The following is an 18,811-nucleotide window of genomic DNA, read 5'->3' as shown; positions in this document are numbered from 1 at the left end:
AAGTAAATAAAGCCCATCCACCGCATGCTTCAAGCTGGAATGCTATAACAGCTGTCAATTGGAAGATGTCCTGAGAAATTTGGCTCTTCAAGATCTTTAATAGAACACGAGTAGAGGATTACAGTTAGGTACCCAAAAGCCAACTAGTACAGAGACGCCCTTGAAAAGCTTAATGGAAGAGAATATCACTATACTTGATAATCACTGCAAGGTTTTCTGAGTAACAACACATAAGTGATAAATCAAGATGGGTAGCCATGCTGTACAGAAGAGTTCAGTGGCCCCTTAAAGAAGGCAGGAAAACCATGGATAAAGCTGTTTACAGATTAAAAGCTGCATCTTGGTTGATTTTGTTACGTCTTCACAGTGCTGCTGGACTCCTCTTGTGGTGGGAAGGGGATGCAGTTCCTATGAGCATGCAGGCAATGCAAGCTATGAACCAACATAACTGATCTCGGTCCATTTTCCTGGGCTTCTTACTGGAAGTAATAGCTACCCAACAGGCATTTGTTTAGATTTTCTTGGCCTCCAGGCTGACAGGTGAAGAAACATCTGGCTTGGAGCAAATATAGTGCTGCAATTGACTGCCTCCTCCTTTTATCACGGGGACTGGAAATTCTGTTTTGTTTCATCTCATTGTAAGGTGTCAAGTTACTTATGATGGCCCTATGCAGCAATTGCCGCAAAACATACTGTAAACTTGGGCCTTGCCAACAGATGTGGCTTCCTATAGAATAATCTGTTAAATCCTCCTAATGCAATTAGCTATTCTGGCAAAGGCCTCACAATTACTATCCCCACTACAGACATAAGTGTCCAGATGCTACAAACCTGAACAACAGCCCGGGTTTTCCCATGGAAACAAAAGTTTGAGTCCAGTGGCACTTTTAAGACTAATGAAACTTTCAAGGTAGAAGCTTTAATGTGCATGTTTATGCCTAGATTTAAACTTGGTGTTAAAGGAGCCACTGCACCTTCATTCTTCAGATCAACACATCTACAATATACATCTGAATCTTAATTTTCTCGGTATTAAGAGACAGGCCATTACTCAAAACTACTTATGAGAAGGAGGAAAGTAAAGTCATCCTCTTGGCACACATGTTTAGGCCATATTTCATCTACAACAGCAGATGTACAAGAGTATGTGCATTAGAATGGACTCCCCTCCCATCTAACCATAAGCCTCATAGAGAATGACTGCATAACAAGAATTTGGAATAGGGTTGTACAAAATATTGGGTGTCATTTTCACACTGATTTCAGAAGTCCTGAGTTGAAGGGACAGGCCTTCCCCTTTAAGCTGTTCAAAACTACGTGGCAGGGGGTTATCTTTGCACCATTGTTACTATAGAAGTTTCCCCTTTTGCTGTTGAATTGCTGCTGATATACAGTGAGGGACCGTATGGGGCGGTCGAGGGATGAGCAGTCCAGAGATGGTCTGCCGTTGCGACTGCATATCAACTCCAGTCTTCCTTGATGGTCTCCCATCCAAATATGGACCAGTGGTGAATTCGGGCTAGCCTTGGCTGTACAGGTTAGGGCATAAATAGCTTTTAGGGGATTTAATATTGTAATTGTAGTGCTCCAAATGGCAGCACGAGGCATGTTGCGGAGAGGGGGCAACTAAAGTCCCCTAGTACCATGCCTCTGGTGTAACCTCCCACTCCACCCCAGCCAGTCACATTGTGGTGTCATAATGATTGGTTCCAGCTATCAGTTGATGTGGCGCAGAACCATAACCTGGGCTAGCCAAATATATTAAAGGTTATGACACGGAAGGGTTGGATAAAAGTCCCCCTTGCAGAACACCCATTTGGAAGAAAAATACATGGATTCAGTCCTGTTTTTGGAGTGAGTGATCTGAAATTAAATCTACCAGTGTAGGCATGTGCCGCTTACAGGTCGTGTAATAAACCAGGGGTGTTTTAAGAGTCATTGTCGGATAGCAAAAGGAGTTTGAACCTGTGGTGTATGCACATCTATTAAATAGATTTATGTCATTATGTGCATGAATTGGAGATCCAGTTAAAGGCTGAGAGATACTATCTAAAACTGGAGGATCAGCCAGTGGTCACTCAGGAGGTAGCTAAATAAAATAAATAAATAGGGAAATGATTGCATACATAGCCCTACCTACTTCAGTGAGCACAGGCATGACCTGACCGCCTTGCATGACTTTGGCCCCACTGAAGGAGAAAAATACTTTCCAATGAGTAAATCCTCTTCAAGACTACCTCATTAAGTTTAGTTTGAACCTGCAGTTGAAAGCCCAAATACTTGTTTTGACCACCAGATGTCAGCAGTTGTTAATTTATAAAAAAGAAGCATCTTTTTTTTTAGATGGGATTAAATACATTTTTCCTCCCCACCTTTCCTTTAGCCGGGGAAATCCAATTTGCTTTCCTGTGTTCTGATATTTTTGTAAGCGTTGCGGTATTGCAATAAAATAAGGGAGTGGTTGGAAGGCCCACCTGAAGATAGTTTTGCTTCCAGAAAGTCCATGATCTACTTTGACCACGGACTTTCTAGGTTGTTTTGAACAGCCTGATTGGAATGGATTCAAGACTGACACGTCATCCAAGAAGGCTAGCTATTGGTCTGCAGCAGCCCATTCAATCACCTTTCCGAGAAATGCAAGATGGGAGATGGGGTAGCATTGGCCAGGTCCCGTGGATGCAATGATGGTTTCTTCAGCAAGGGACAGACCACGGCCGCTTTCAGGCCATCTGGGAAGGCTCCGGTGTACGAGGACAGGTTTACTGGTTCCTGGAGCAGTCCTATCTTCCCATTCCTCGTTTTAGGAGCCATGAGGGGTAGGGATCTGGCGGACACTGAAGCTAGCAGCTTGTCTATGTCAGTTTGCACAAGACATCCTGAAGAGTACACAAGCCATGGTACTTTTGTAGATAAACACTTTGTTTAAGAGTTCAAGATCCAAAAAGGTATTCTGTTTTTTCACAACAGCAACCCTCAAATGCCCAAGAGCATTAGAGAAAGGCTGTGGCTCACTGACAGAACATCAGCTTGGCATGCAGACATTCCCCAAAATCAATCCCTGGCAATCTCCAGTTAAAAGGACCAGGCAGTAGGTGATGTGAAAGAACTCTGCTAGGTTGAGTAGACAGCATGGGCTTTGATGGGCTGATTCAGTACAAGGCAGCTTCATGACTGGGCGTGGAGGATGGATGTAAACAAAAGAAATGTAATAAATATTCACATCTCTGCCACCGGCTAAAATAGAATTCGAGCACTGTAGAATGTAGGCACTCATGTCAGCGCACATTCTCCTCCTGCCGTTCTCCAGCCTTTCTGCTGCTTCAAGGATTGCACCAAAAGGATCCCCAAAGCCTAGAAGTTCTCTTTGGGTGATGAATGGGGCTGTGCTTCGTGAAGAGGGTTCCAGGTTCTTCCCCACCCAAACTCAGTCCAAACTCACCATGGCAGTCTCAGCATCTATGAATGCGATTTTTTAAACTTGCCAAGGAAAGAGAGTTGGTGTTTTATGCTTTTCATTTCCCAAAAGGAGTCCCAAAGTGGTTTACAAACATCTTTCCCTTCCTCTCCCCACAACAGACACCCTGTGAGGTAGGTGGGGCTGAGAGAGTTCCCCAAAAACTGCTCTGTAAGAACAGCTCTAAGAGAACTGTGACTGGCCCCAAGTCACCGGGCTGGCTGCATGTGGAGGAGTGGGAAATAAAACCCGGTTCTCCAGATTAGAGTTTGCTACTTTTAATCTCTACCAGATTAGAGTTTGCTACTTTTAACCTCTGCAAAACATTTTATCTGTTGAGACAGTTCCCAGGTAAAAATGCAAAACTGAACAATTGTAAAATTTCATGGTTTTACATTCTGTTGTACAACATCTTACCATGTCAGGTATAATATCAAAGGCATGCTGTTAAAATTCAAGATGTTTGTGCTGGCTGTAATCTTTTTTTCCCCATGATGACTTTTCCTTACCCTTGAGACGGGCTAGAGGTTGATTTCTAATTTCTGCTGCTTAAGTATGGTTTATTAATAATAAGGCCTTTAATAAGCAGACAAATGGGTACTCCAAACACTACGAAAAAAAGAGACACAAACCTCTAACTTTGCAAACACTCATCCTTGATTGATTTCCCAACAATACCTAATTCGATTATTCAAAATGATTTCCCCGCGGGTGCAGGTTTATTTCTGTCATCAAATATCTGATGAAATCTTTAGACATGAAATATTAAGCTTACGAGCAACAAATCGCATATCGAGCTAACATGTCACAAGCTACCCAGAGTTGGCGTTAGAGGGTAATTTGAAAGCGAGTGAAGTGATAATGCCATGCGCACGGCTTTTGTGAGCGTGCATTAATGCGTCTTTGACTTGGCTGCCCATTGACAGCAAATTGACTTGTACTAATAGCATGCAGGAGGGGAGGTGAAGCATGCGGGGGGGGGGAACCTCGAGCGGGGGCGGATTGATGCAGCAAATAAAGAATATTGACTGGCAAACTGCAGCGCCTTGGTAGCCTTTAATCTACGATTGCCCTCGATGGGAATGTTTTAATGCAACTTTAGCATCAATTGCATTTAAAGGCCTCTGGGTTGCCTGCTGGGGAAGCACGGCACGAACAGCAGAGCTCGGAGCGTGGGGCTGCTTCAGAGCTCATGGCTATCGATCGCAGGGGGCTCGGGAGCCCGAGTTATAATTATTTAATTAAGCTGCTTAACGGTTATCAAATATGAACCCTTCTTTCGTTCTGCTTAGGAAACATTCACATGTTGGACGTTTGGCTGTTTGGTCTGATGCTTTTGCCTGGGGCGGGTCCAGCAAGGGCGACTTCTCCCCTTCTGGAAGAGGTGAGAAGGTTTTGCACAATGTTGATGGCAAGGGAGGAGGACTACGTGGATACCAGCTTAGGAGCTTACCTGGAGCTGCCTTATACTGACCTAGACCCTCAGTAAACCGAGGCCAGTATTGTTTACTCCAGGGGTAGTCAAACTGCGGCCCTCCAGATGTCCATGGACTACAATTCCCAGGAGCCCCCTGCCAGCAAATGCTGGCAGGGGGCTCCTGGGAATTGTAGTCCATGGACATCTGGAGGGCCGCAGTTTGACTACCCCTGGTTTACTCAAATGGGCAGCAGTTCTCCCGGCTCTCTCTCAGGCAGAGAAAGGTCTTTCACATCATCTACTGGCAAATCATTTAACAGGAAATGCCCGGGATGGAACTTGGGACCTTCTGCATGCGGAGCTGATGTTCTACCACTTCTCCGCTCCTGCGAAGGCTTTCTTCATGAACTCACAGTCATTGTTGTAGACATACCCACACCTAATGACATAGGTAGGGTTGTAAACTCTTGGATGAGAAATATCTGAAGATTTTGAGGATGGAACCTGTGGAGGTTGAATCTATGGTAGGGATGACCAAACTGTGGCCCTCCAGATGTCCATGGACTACAATTCCCATGGGGATTGTGGGAATTGTAGTCCATGAACATCTGGAGGGCCACAGTTTGATTACCCCTGGCTTAGAGTATCAGACAAAGATCTGGGGGAACCATGTTCAAATCTCCCCTCTGCCAAGGAAGCTTTCCAGGTGAACCTGAGCCAGTCACTCTCTCTCAGCCTGACTGTGATTCCTCGCAGGATTGTTGTGAGCCTGAGGCGGGTAGCCCTACTCCCAGCCTCCCGCCAGTGGCCAGTGGCCAGGGGCAGGGGAGACCGGGAAATCCTATTTGCCACTCTTCTGCTGTTTGCGAGCTTGGCTTCCAGAAAAGTCCTGCCTTAATCGTGTATCCTCAAATTGTCACTTGCCCTGAAAAATGAGCAAGTTTATATCAATTAATTGTAAAGCTATTGTCAATTGACACCCTCCGCACAAATCCCCATGCTTTCATTTCTCCAGTGGCGTCTTGGCTGCGACAAAGAACCGAGCCAAATAAGAGGGAAAAGTGCAAGGAAATGATATTCTTAATGCATATTTATTGCGGTTTCTCCCGCGATGGAAATCAAGGCAGCCTAGCATAAGCAGGAGTGTTCTTGTAAGGTCTCCCATTTGGGTGCTGACCAGCCGGGGGACCTTTTTACTTTCAGCAAAGTTGCTACATCGCATGCCCTCCAGGCCGCCCCGGCAGTGTGCATTAAATCCAGTTCTCATCCTACACATTTCGCTTCCAAGCCGAAACCATTCTTCATTTCTCCCTGGTTTTATTCCAAAAGCTTCCATTGTCTTCGATATCCAGGCTGTCGAATCAAAAACTGTGCAGAACACGGCGTTCAGGTGGCAAAATAAGACCTTCTTAGGCCAGCATTTGTATTCAAGCTTTGTTTGAAAGCCAATGTATTCATTTTCACCTTGATGTTTTTAAAACCCCGGACACTCCGGAAAGGCTCCATTCTAATTTTAACAACCCGATTCTTGCTTTTCCCCGGTAGGTAATGCTGTTCCACAGACTCCTTTATCAGTATTCTTGGCTGCCTCCCGACGGATGCTCATTTTCTGTTGCTTCAACCTGCGCTGACCTCATTTTCTGTCACAGAGCTGCCAAGGAGTTGGTCAAAATTAGTTATATTAGCGGCTCCTGATACACTCCGTTTATTTGTGAGGCGACAAATATTTCAGCCATTAGGATCTTTCTGTCTCTTATCAGCTTAAATGCACTCACTTATATTCCAAATCACTTCCTAATTTAAAAGCCTATTTGTCTAGATTGTCAAAGGTATGGGAAGAAAGGGAAGGGGAATAAATAAAAAAGAAATAAGCAAACAATGCCGAGCACTTATGGGCTGATAGGCGATGTACTCTTCCGCACAAACTCCTAATCACGTAGCGTGTCGGAGAAGCATGTCACAATTCCAGGGCTGGAAATATCATCCCTTGTCAAATAGGTAGTCCTGGGGATGGTGGATGAGGGGTGAGGGAGGAAAAGCCCGTGCCTCAGTTTCCCCACCCGTGAAGGTTAGGCCGAGTTCATGATTTGGTGCTTTACCACAGCTCCAGGAGTGTGGGAAGCATACTTTGCAAAAACATGTGCCACATAAAAATATCTTGAGTGGATTTCCTTCCCTCCCTCCCTCCCTCCCTCTTTCTTTCTTTCTTCTTTCTTTCTTCTCCCTCCCTCCCTCCCTCCCTTCCATTTCTATGCCAGTTACTTAAAGGTAAAGGTAAAGGTATCCCCTGTGCAAGCACCGAGTCATGTCTGACCCTTGGGGTGACGCCCTCTAGCGTTTTCATGGCAGACTCAATACGGGGTGGTTTGCCAGTGCCTTCCCCAGTCATTACCGTTTACCCCCCAGCAGCAAGCTGGGTACTCATTTTACCGACCTCGGAGGGATGGAAGGCTGAGTCAACCTTGAGCCGGCTGCTGGGATCGAACTCCCAACCTCATGAGCAAAGCTTTCAGGCGGCTGCCTTACCACTCTGCGCCACAAGAGGCTCTGCGCCACAAGAGGCCAGTTACTTAAGCCTTGCTTAAAGCTCCTTACAATTAAAATATAAAATAATAAAATGATGAATTATCCATGTCAGAAACAGCAAGCCCCTAGTGTTGTTAGTGGTGAAGAGCATCAGGCTCGTATCTGGGAGTCCCTGGTTCAAATCCCCATTTGCTGGGTGACCACAGGCCAGTCAAAGTGTCTCAGTCTAACCTACCTCAAAGGTTGATGTGAGGATAAAATGGAGAGCAGGGTAAGCTGCTTGGGTCTCCATTGGGGATAAAGTCGGGGTACAAATGAATTAAATAAACAATAAATAAATGAACAAAGCAAGCCATGGTGTTACCTAAAATAGACTTGTCTCCTGAATATATGATTGGAGAATTAGTAAGAGAGGTAACAAGTTAGACTTTCCATTATTGTGCATTCTTGCACTTGACTTTTTATTAATCATTTTAAGAGGCATACCTGCACCTGTCTACTTCAGAAGTCCTCAAAGTGACTTACTGGCCCAACGTAACCCAGCAAGCTTCCGTGGCAGAGTGGACCTCAGAGATCCTAACCCAGCACTTTAACCACACTGCTGCATGGTGTGGGGGTTAAGAGAGACGAACTCTAATCTGGAGAACTGGGTTTGATTCCCTACTTCTCCTCTACACGCAGCCAGTTGGGTGCCTATGGGCCAGTCACAGTTCTCTCAAAGCTCCCTCAGCCTCACCTACCTCAAAGGATGTCTGCTGTGGGGAGAGGAGGGGGGAAGGTATTTGTAAGGCACTTTGAGATTCCTTCGGACGGTGAAATGAACCGCTTAATTTTGGAAGTTATAGTGCATTCAGAATCTTGTCAGGAAGGAGAGAAGGAGAGATTTCAAGCTCCTTAGAAAGTGGAAGAAGAATGCAGGACCGTTGCATCTTTGGTTTCTAAACCCTTTGAAGATAGTTCCCTCCCCCCCCCTCCAGTCATGGGGACTGGGAATTTGTTCGTTCCGAAATATGTAATTGAAATTCTCAGGATTCTGTGCGATTAGGAGGCCCTAGCAGCATAGCTTCCCAGGCTGGCTGTTTATGCCGCTTAAATGAAGTGATAATAAAGAACTACTTGCGGCTGATCAATTCTCTTAAAGAACTGCCAGAGACGTTGTGTACATAAAACCAATAAGAGGGCAGTCACTCCAATGCCCTTGCTGTTGATTGAATCGAAGGTGAGCCTGGACACAGAGTCTGCTCCTGGAGGCGAAGGTGGGATTCAGCGACTGCCTGGTGGCCTGAGATATCCTGCCAGCTTACAAGATGGGCAACAGGAAGTCTCTTTGCCATTCCATTCCATCTCTGTAGACCAGCAAAATTCCTTGCATAGTGTGTTAGTCGGAGGTGCTGGGTTAATTGCATTCAGTGTCTAGGATTGCCAACCCCCAGTTGGCACACAAACAAGAAAAAATGTGGTTCAATAAATCCTGTAAGTTTCTGAAGATCTTCTTTCAACTGTCATATCATCCCATATAAAAATGAACTTGTGATCAGTTAACCAGCATGTCCGGCGGTCTGAGGGATCTGCCCAGCAACCGCTGATGAAACCAAACTGCCCTTTTCCTATTTGTGGAATTTCTCGCACTCAGGCCCAATGGGAGCTCTTGCTCAAGATTCTGCCCACCCTGCACAGACCTGCTAAAAAAGGAAGCTTCTAATAGCAACTGACTGAGGTGAGAAACACATTTCTCTGTCTGTCTTTCTCATGCTGAAGGGCAGCCTGAACTATGCAGGGGTGTCTGTGGGTTTCCCCACACGTTTTCAAGATTTTTTAATGCAATGGGCTTGGTTGCTAGTAGTTTTATATTTCAACTGGGGGTCAACATTAAACCGAACTAGAAGAAAAGTTTCTTGCACTTCAATATCTTTAAGATTAATCATCAAACACAACCAAGACCAGTATCCTAGGTAATAACTAGTTTCATTGTTGGACTTCCTCAGTTGTAGAATAATTGCACACAACTAATAAATTCAGGCAGAGCTCAAAGTCTCTTGGGTTACAGAAAACAGGTAGTTCATGATAAGACTATATTATGACAGTTGAAACAAATTGTTCGGGAACTTACATTGCCCGTCAGAGGAGGTTTATCCTAGTAGCACAGGTCACACATGTTATTGGCCCTGCAGTTCCAGGGCCCTGAGGTGTTGTGTGCTTAAGGGGCCTTCAAGTTGTGATTGCTAGGGGAGCCTTCATACTTATGTGGCTTGGGGACCACAAGAATGGGCAAAAAGTGATATGCATGTTCTGTTAGTGACTCAGCATATACATCACTCATTGAGCATGCATGCAGACCACAAGGTCCCCTTAGATATTGGGGCAGTGTTTTTGTGCCAGTTATGCTCTGCTAAGGCCCTGAAAATACTTAGCATCCTGGACTTCCTTAGTGGTCTCCCATTCGTGAAATAACCAGGGTTAGCTTGTAATGTCTACCCTAGGCCATCTCAGTCAGGGACTCTGAAGGCTAAAGGAGACAATTTGATGAGGAAAGGTCTTCCTTTCTTTCAAATTTGCTCAGTATTCGAATTAGCAAAGTTTTGCCTGATTTAGGCTTTTCCCAGCAATTAACTTTAATTACTGATTTTAGTACTAAAAATAAAATTGGGGGAGGAAACGGAGCACACTTCGGAGTATTTGTTAAGTTTTCAGCATTGGCTTGTGCGAACTCTGGGAGTTCAACTGCTGATGGAAATGTATTGATTTTAGTCCCCTTATTGAATGCTTTAAAAAAAAAAAGAAGAAGAAGCAGGGGGAAAAAGAGGCAGCTCCCTTGGTTCCAATTAAAATCACCTGTTAACTTTTAAAAGTCCCTTTTAAAAAGGGTTTAAAAGATTTTCATTTAATTGATTCCATGTAAAATGCCCTTTACAATTACCACTATAAACTGGTTGCTACCTGCTGAGTAAAATCCTATTTGAGATGTTGATCAAGACTTTCCACCCTTACGACTTTTCATACTGAGTTTTTAAATTCCTTATTGATAGCTTGCATCTGTCAGCAATGGATATTTTTAGTGAGCAGCAAAAAAAGAGAGAGAAAGGGAGAGAGGCTTTTAACAGATTGGAATGGCTTTATTTGGCTTGTGACTGTAAGTGTTAACTAAGCTGTGAATGACCTCGGATACATAGACCCCTGGGCACACCTTAAACAGCAGGGCTCTAAACATTTTACTCGACCTAACCATGTCTTACATCCTTGGTTTAAAGAAAAACTCGGGCTGTCGCCCAAGAAAGTAAATCTTCATTGATGGATCTTTTCAGTTTTAATCAATTGATGAGTCAATTAAATCGGCATACATTAACACAGGGACTGGGAGAGGGGCGTCTTGCTCCTCAGTCAGGAGACAGGAGAGATAACAGTATATTAATAAACAAATGTAAATAAGACCTGAAGAAAAAAGATTTTTTTTCCCAATTAGGTTTTCAGGAAGATGCTTTCCTGGTTCATCTCAGAAGAGGCATTTGTGCCTGAGTTAGAGGAAGGAAATGCTTCTTCTCAGATTGATACGTAGATATTTTAATTTATTTTTTTAGCTTGCTCTTCCAATACAGTGCAGGGCAGGTAAACAATAGCATAAGAACAATAATGTAAAAACATAACAGTCTGATTTCTGCCAGCTAATATTACCAGACAAGAGGGGCTCTAGTGTTAAAGAGCCGATCTTTCCCACCTCCCATTGGTGACCCCACCACTACCTGATCTCCTTCGGAAGAGTGTTCCACCCAAAAGGCCTTTGGGCCAGGGATTCTGAGGAGGTGTTGTTCTGACCTTAATGCTCTTTGGGGATATAAGGGAAGAGGCAGTCTGGTAGAACACTGAAAAAACCTGCAATATGATTAATCAAGACATATTTGTTTATTTGCAAACTTATATATCACTTTTTCATTTTTGTTCATAAAGCGTATGCATTCAAGGAATTGATAATGTTTTTTTAAATTTTCCTGCAAGAAGTTAATGCATTGGTCTTATTTTATTTTCATAGAAGGTTTAGATTTCACAATAAGTTTACCATTTAGAGAAAACTCAATCTATGTGGCATAAAATACAAAACAAAACGTTTGAACTGAAATCAGAGAATATTAGGTGTTGGTTTTGCAGAGAAGAAAAGACAGATTCTTGTCCTTTGTGGCAAGATTGTATTAGAGTTAAGATGTATTAGAGTTAAGATGGGAGTAAGTGCTTAAAATAATTTCGATAAATTTAGGGAAAGAGATCTGTATGAAACCAGAAATAGTTTTACTAAACTATCTTCCTGCATGCGAAGGAGAATGGCTGACTAGGGTCCTTTATACGTTAACAGCAGCAAGGATGAATTTTGCCTAAGTTTGGAACTATAAGGAACTCCCAATATGAATACTTGTGGTAATAAAGTTAAAGAAACATATACCTTGATTAAGTTGACATTATACCATAAGAACAAAAATGTAGAGAGATTTGAGAGTACCTGGGGAGCCATTATATGCATTAGATTTTGATGGCAGTGATCTAAAAAAAAAAGAAAGAAAGAAAGAAAGAAAGAAAGAAAGAAAGAAAGAAAGAAAGAAAGAAAGAAAGAAATTTCACAGTCAGAGTAGTTCAGCAGTGGAATAGGTTGCCTAAGGAGGTGGTGAGCTCCCCCTCACTGGCAGTCTTCAAGCAAAGGTTGGATACACACTTTTCTTGGATGCTTTAGGATGCTTAGGGCTGATCCTGCATTGAGCACTGGGTTGGCCTAGATGGCCTGTGTGGCCCCTTCCAACTCTATGATTCTATCTATCTAACTAGGATTGGGATCATTGCTAAATATGGTAAAAATCATTACTCTGTATTTGCAAATTTTATAATCTTGTGTGGATCACTTTTTTATTTTTTTTTGTATGTAGATGGAACATTGGCCATAATAAAAACAAATTAAATGTTTTTTTAAAGAACATATGCTTTTGTCTCCACAAGCAATTAAGATATATGCATTGATATTATTTTGATTAGTTTAGGGGGCTTTCACTCATGTCAAGTGCTGCACTTCCAATGCACTTGAGTGATCATTTGCAAGCAGATTTGGCCGTTTCACATTTGCAAAGTGCATTGGAAATGGAATGAAAGTACCTCATTCAGCACATGCGAAAGCACTTTAGTGGGTTTTTTAAATATTAAGTCATCTGACTGACATGACTGGTCAGCAACCCGTTTTTTTTTTAAACTCTTGTTATTCATTGGATGTGGGGCTTCGGGGGCTATTTACCTGGGGCCACAGGGACTGGCTAATCCAGCCTGGCCTGATTTTATCAGATCTCAGAAGCTAAGCAGAGTCGGCCCTGGGTAGCATCTGAATGGGAGACCGCAAAGCAAGTTCAGGTTTGCTACATAGAGGGAGGTCATGGCAAACCATGTCGGCTCACCTTTCAATGTGAAACCTCTAGGGCAGGGGTAGTCAACCTGTGGTCCTCCAGAGGTTCATGGACTACAATTCCCATGAGCCCCTGCCAGGGGCTCATGGGAATTGTAGTCCATGAACCTCTGGAGGACCACAGGTTGACTACCCCTGCTCTAGGGCAGCTTTTTCCCTACCTTTTGACCATGAGATAGCCCCTGAAATATTTTTCAGGCTTCAAGGAATCCTGGAACTGGGCCAAAAGGGATGTCAGGTGGCCACACGTCCCTGCCACACCTGAGGAGGAGCTCCAGGTGGGAAGAGAAAGGACATGGTTTGAGGCAGGCGTAGGTGCCCCCTTTCCCAGATGAGGTAGCCACACAAGAACACCATCCCCAGGTCAATGGAAGAAACTGGTTCCCTGCTATCATGGAAATGCCGGGAATACCTTGTAGCTGAGTCAATTAAGGCAGGATGTAGGGAAAGGAATCCCTGCCTTAGGGGGCTGCCATAATTTGACTGTGACTTGACGGCATCCCCTCCCCCCTCCCAATCAGCAAAGAAGAATGGCTGACAGCAGCCCTGATTGGAAAGTTGAAATTGGTCTGACGGATCTATTATTTCCCTGGCCATGCAGCCTTTCCTCACTATCATCGCTGGTCAAACGCATTCCGTAAATGGTTTGTCTGATTCCCCAAAATCTGCCGGAGTGGTTTGCCCAAAGACGATCAGCCATGCAAAATAACATTACATGTGATCCTTCCTTTGTGAGGGGATTTATTCCTGCGAGGGAACAAGAAGAGTCAACGAGAGGCCGGACAGGAGTTTTGTTGCGGTGTGTAGTTATTTATTTTTTTTAACACACAATCGCTTTTTTTTTTTAATCGCTTAAAATAAAAGGAAAGCGAAATCTCCAGCCAGGGTCTGGAGGGATTAGGACGGTTGCTCTTTTATCTAGCCTGGAAACAGTCTGCCGGTTCACAAGAGACGGGGCCGTGTGATCCCTGTTTTCCTTGTTCATTTAGAAGTGAAAATTAGCCTCATGCTCAGCTTAGCCTAGTTTGAAGCAAGAGTTCCCTAAGCCAGTACTTTGGCCCCGTCCTTTTCACAAAAGCAGCATCTGTTTTATTATGAGGGCCTAATTAATTCCAACATGGGCACATAATATCTCAACAATGCCCTCCGAGGGTGGGGGTGAGAAGGGCCCGCATTCTCACTTTATTTACGCTCTCTTTCCCCAGCCCTGCCCCAAAAGCCCAGCGTAACAGATAGCATGGTTTGGGGAATATCTGAATTCTTCTCTCTCCTCACCTGTTTTTACATTGATCCTGTAACAAAAGCTCAGTCTGGATTTTCTTCAGGGCATTGGCTCCTAATTCTGAAACGTTATACTTCAGCTCCAGATTTGTCAAGTAGGGAGACATTGTTGATTTTTCACCCTTTGAGGAAGATGTCAGAGATTGTACCGTAGCAGGTAAATATTACCCGAGCAAGTCCTAGAGACTGGGGGGAGGGGGGGTGTTGCCTGTATTTGGACTAATTTCACACTCATCAAATAATGTACTTTCAATGTGCTTTAGCAAGCTTTTGCAGCCAGATTTTCCAACGTTCCAACTACGGAGGAGTCCCTGAAACAATTTTTCAGGCTTCGAGAAGCCCCAGAAGTGATGTCACCTGGCCGTGCCTCCCTGCCATGCCCCCCGGAAGTGACATCACCACCTGCGTTAACAGGCAGGCTTGAGGAGGACTGAGGGGGTGATGGACTGGCCAATTCTGGTTTCGCTCTTTTAAAGGGTCTTGCCATTAGAGAAATGGAGGGCGAACTTTGTACAAACTAAAGATGTGCTACAATAACCCTGATACGGACTAAGTTATCTGCAAGTTACCTTGGCAGCTTTTCCGTACAGGGATAACCCCGACATATGCCAGAAAATGGAAGACACTGTCTTGAGCTATATATAATTTTAAAATATTTTATAATATATATTATATATAATTTTTAAATATTTATTGGGTGATGTTGACCTTCTATGGTCATGTCAACCTGCCCTAACTCGGGTGGGCATGGACACAGCTCTGCTTCCCAACTATATATATACTCACACACACACACAATTAATTAACTCCCACCCATTCAGGAAACCTTTCAAGGGCCATCAAGAAACCCTCGGGTTTCACAAAACCCTGGTTGAGAAAGCCTGCTGTATTTTCTATCTGTCCTTCTATCCATTCCCCCCATCCATCCATCCATCCATCCATCCATCCATCCATCCATCCATCCATCCATCCATCCATCCATCTTTCTTCTGGGAACCAAATTAAAACAGAAATGATTTCTGCAGATGGGCAAAATTCCCAACCGGAGCCGTCCAATCTGTAGTTTCTTCCCTCTCCTTTGCACACCTCTTCAAGCAGGACTATACAGGTGTGCTCTCTGATCCTGCACACGTTACATGGAAGTAAATTCCATACAACTTCCCAAACGAGGGATCCACCTCTGAACCCAGAGCTGGGGGATGCTGAATGGATCATGGATTTCTCAGGTAAGCTCCCTTTGTAGGGTGATGACTGGCTCAGGAGGGGTGGGCTAGAAAATGCAAATATAAAATAAATAAATATACTCTACAATCAAAAGTGCCTGTCGTAGGAGCCGTTTTCAATACGAATAAACTGCGTTGCATCTCAGTCTGTCCCTTTATTTGTGATACATTCATGTGTTTTTAAATGGCCCAGTGGAGGGTAGAAACAAGCTGGTTCAATCGGATGTAGAAAAAGCAGGTGCAATTGAAATGCGTCCATGGTGTGCCAATGGATGACCCAGGATTCCTTGTGCTATGAGGCAGAGAGGAACTTGGCCCAAGCAAGAGTCTTTGTTCCGGGCTAGAAAGTGGCCTTGTCTCTTGCCGGAGGGTAAGTTGTTTGGAAGTGCTATTAAAAAGTTGTTACCCTAATTGGAACAAATGCTTAAATATGAAATAGGGGGAGGGGAGTAACACAACAACACAAAGGCATTGAGGCCTTAATGGATGTGCCAGGCAGGGAGAGGTAGACAAGAAACGAAGCTACCTGGCTTCCCCCCCCCCCCTGTATTCAGGACTCCGAGCCCCCCAGTTCCAAATCACGATAGCTGAATTAGAGAAGACGGGCACCCTTAATTCATCCAAACAATCACTTAATGGGAGCCGTATTATTCCGCAAAATAGGCCACTGCGTACCGATCCATTTTACGGGCCATCAATAAACTAAACCGTGGGTGCTTTTTAGATTAAGCCCCAAAGAGGCATTGGTGAAGTGTGCTAGATGTGTGTGCCGGGCGGGGGTGCGGGCGGGGGAGGCTGCAGAAGGAAAAGTGGAGAGCGAAAGAGAGTATTTATCTTTACACAAAATTTGTGCGCCGGTAAAGTGCAGGCAGTGAGAGGAATTTCAATTATTTAATCAGATGGAAAATGGAAGCGCCTTTAAGTGTTGCGATTGGAACCAGAGCAACCTAATGCGGGCTGCCATTGAAGACGAGGGAGATGGGAAGGAAATTAAAGCTGCTCCTACTTAAATCATGTGGTTGCAAATGATAAATTAGTTTCCCGATGCTTTCATTTAAGTGTTTAGCCCGTGGAAGGTTTTATTCGTAATGCGGTGTTGTGGTGACACAAAACAAAGCCCTTTATCCATCTCTAGGGCGGGCCGTTCCCTCACTCCTCCGCTCTCACTCTCTTCCCTCTCTGCAGCCTTGGTTTGGGAGCAGGGAGAAGTGTGTGTGTGTGTGTGGGGGGGGTCCACAGTAACATTTAGCATCCTTTTGTTAAGCTGGGTTGGCAATATCCTTTCGCCAGGCGCTCATTAAGGTAATAGAGGAATAATGTCTATTAAAACGCAGTAAGCTAAAAGAATCGAGCACCTGTTTGGAAAGGAAGGGCAAACTCTGCAGCACAAAGGGGGGAAGTTATTTGGGTGGGCACGGTTTCAGAGACTAGATATGCACACCACGATCCTTTTTGGCAATCCCGCAAGCTGTTTGGGAAACTGTGTGGGTGTGTGAACAACAATAATCTCCTCTGGAAGTTGGTGGGGGGTAGAGCAACCATGGGGGGGGGGGGTAAATGCATCAAGAATATTGGGGGGGAGCCTAGGCGTCCATGTTTTCCATGTATGGTCAGCATTTTCTGCTAAGTCTTGGCTATTACTATTTATCTGGACAGCCGGTAATTACATGGCAAGGCCTCCTGTGCCTATACCATGATGCAGCAAGCAGCTAACATGATAGATGTCCCATTTTTGACAACTACAGAACTTCCCCTGGCAGAGAATGCCTTTTCCTTCTGTCGCAGAAAGTGGTCAGCAAGTACCCGTTTCATAAAGAGGAAGAGTTGGTTTTTATACCCTGCTTTTCACTACCCAATGGAATCTCAAAGCGGCTTACAATCACTTTCCCTTCCTCTCTCCACAGCAGACACCCTGTGAGGTAGGTGAGGCTGAGAGAGCTCTGACAGGACTGCTCAGTCAGAACAGCTCTATGAGGGCTGTGACGAGCCCAAGGTTACTCAGCTGGCTGCATGTGGAGGAGCGGGGAATCAAACCTGGCTTGCCAGATTACAAGCTGATGCTTTTAGCTACTACACTACGCTGGAGACAAATTCAGAAGTCAGAGAATATGATTGCCAGTGGACTGATTTAGCATCCTTGGGGATGGGGCTAGTCAGTGCAGTCCCCGAAATACAGCTTAGCTTCTGAGATCTGACAGGTCAGGCTAGCCTAGATTATGCACTGGACGTCCAACACTGCCAGAGCAAATACTCCTTCCTGTCTCTTCATATAGTGCTGGATCATTTGTGGTCACCCAACTCCCTTCTACTCTACAGCCACCCTTCCCAATGGCCTTGTTTGGGGTAGTAATATCAGGGCTCTCTCAGCCTCACCTACCTCACAGGGTGTCTGTTGCGGGGGGAGGAAGGGAAGGTGACTGTAAGCCGCTTTGAGACTCCTTGGGGTAGAGAAAAGTGGCATATAAGAACCAACTCTTCTTCTTCAGTAATCTCAGGGCTCTCTCAGCCTTACCTAACTCGCAGGGTGTCTGTTGCGGGGAGAGGAAAGGGAAGGAGATTGTAAGCCGCTTTGAGATGCTTTGGGGTAGTGTAAAGTGGGCCCCAGAAGAAAGCTCTTCTTTATTATTTATCAATCTATCATCTATCTATCTTCATCTATGAACCTGGAGAACCAGGTTTGATTCCTCACTCCCCCCTCCACATGCAGCCAGCCGGGTGACCTTGAGCCAGTCACAGTTCTCTCTGAGTTCTCTCAGCCTCATCTACCTCACAAGGTGACTGTTCTGGGGAGAGGAAGGGAAAGCACTTTGAGATACCTTCATGTAGTAAAAAGCAGGATACAAAAAGACAGCCCTTCTTCTTCTAGACCAGGGGTAGTCAAACTGCGGCCCTCCAGATGTCCATGGACCACAATCCCCAGGAGCCAATGCCAGCATTCGCTGGCAGGGGCTCCTGGGAATTGTAGTCCATGGACATCTGGAGGGCCGCAGTTTGACTACCCCTGTTCTAGACCAATGGTTCTCAACCTTCCGAGTGCCGTGACCCTTTAATATAGTTCCTTCTGTTGTGGTGACCCCAACCATAAAATTATGCCGGTGTTCTTTCACAGAAAGTAAACCAAAACTGACCAAAGGCATGAAGATCCATTGTTCATGATTGTACAAAAATTGGTTATAAATTTTATATAAATTGACCGCTGCCTTCAGGAGGAGCTGTAACAGTGGCGCTGCCCCCCTTCCCTGGCCAAGCTGCTCATCCTGCCACGGCCCCTGTGGAAGGGTCATTCAACCCCCAAAGGGGTCCTGACCCCCCAGGTTGAGAACCACTGTTCTAGACTCAAGGAGACCTGTGTTTGGATCCCCATTCTGTGATTAAGCTTGCTTGGGCCGTTCCCTTTCAGCCTAACCTACCTCACAGGGTTGTTGTGAAGATGCAAATGTAAAAAGGGAGAACAATGCACACCCCTCTGAGCTTTTTGAAGG

This window comes from Paroedura picta, chromosome 12 (assembly GCF_049243985.1).
Source record: "Paroedura picta isolate Pp20150507F chromosome 12, Ppicta_v3.0, whole genome shotgun sequence".
NCBI lineage: Eukaryota > Metazoa > Chordata > Lepidosauria > Squamata > Gekkonidae > Paroedura > Paroedura picta.
The sequence above is the reverse complement of the archived record's forward strand: the minus strand, read 5'-3'. Positions refer to the sequence as shown.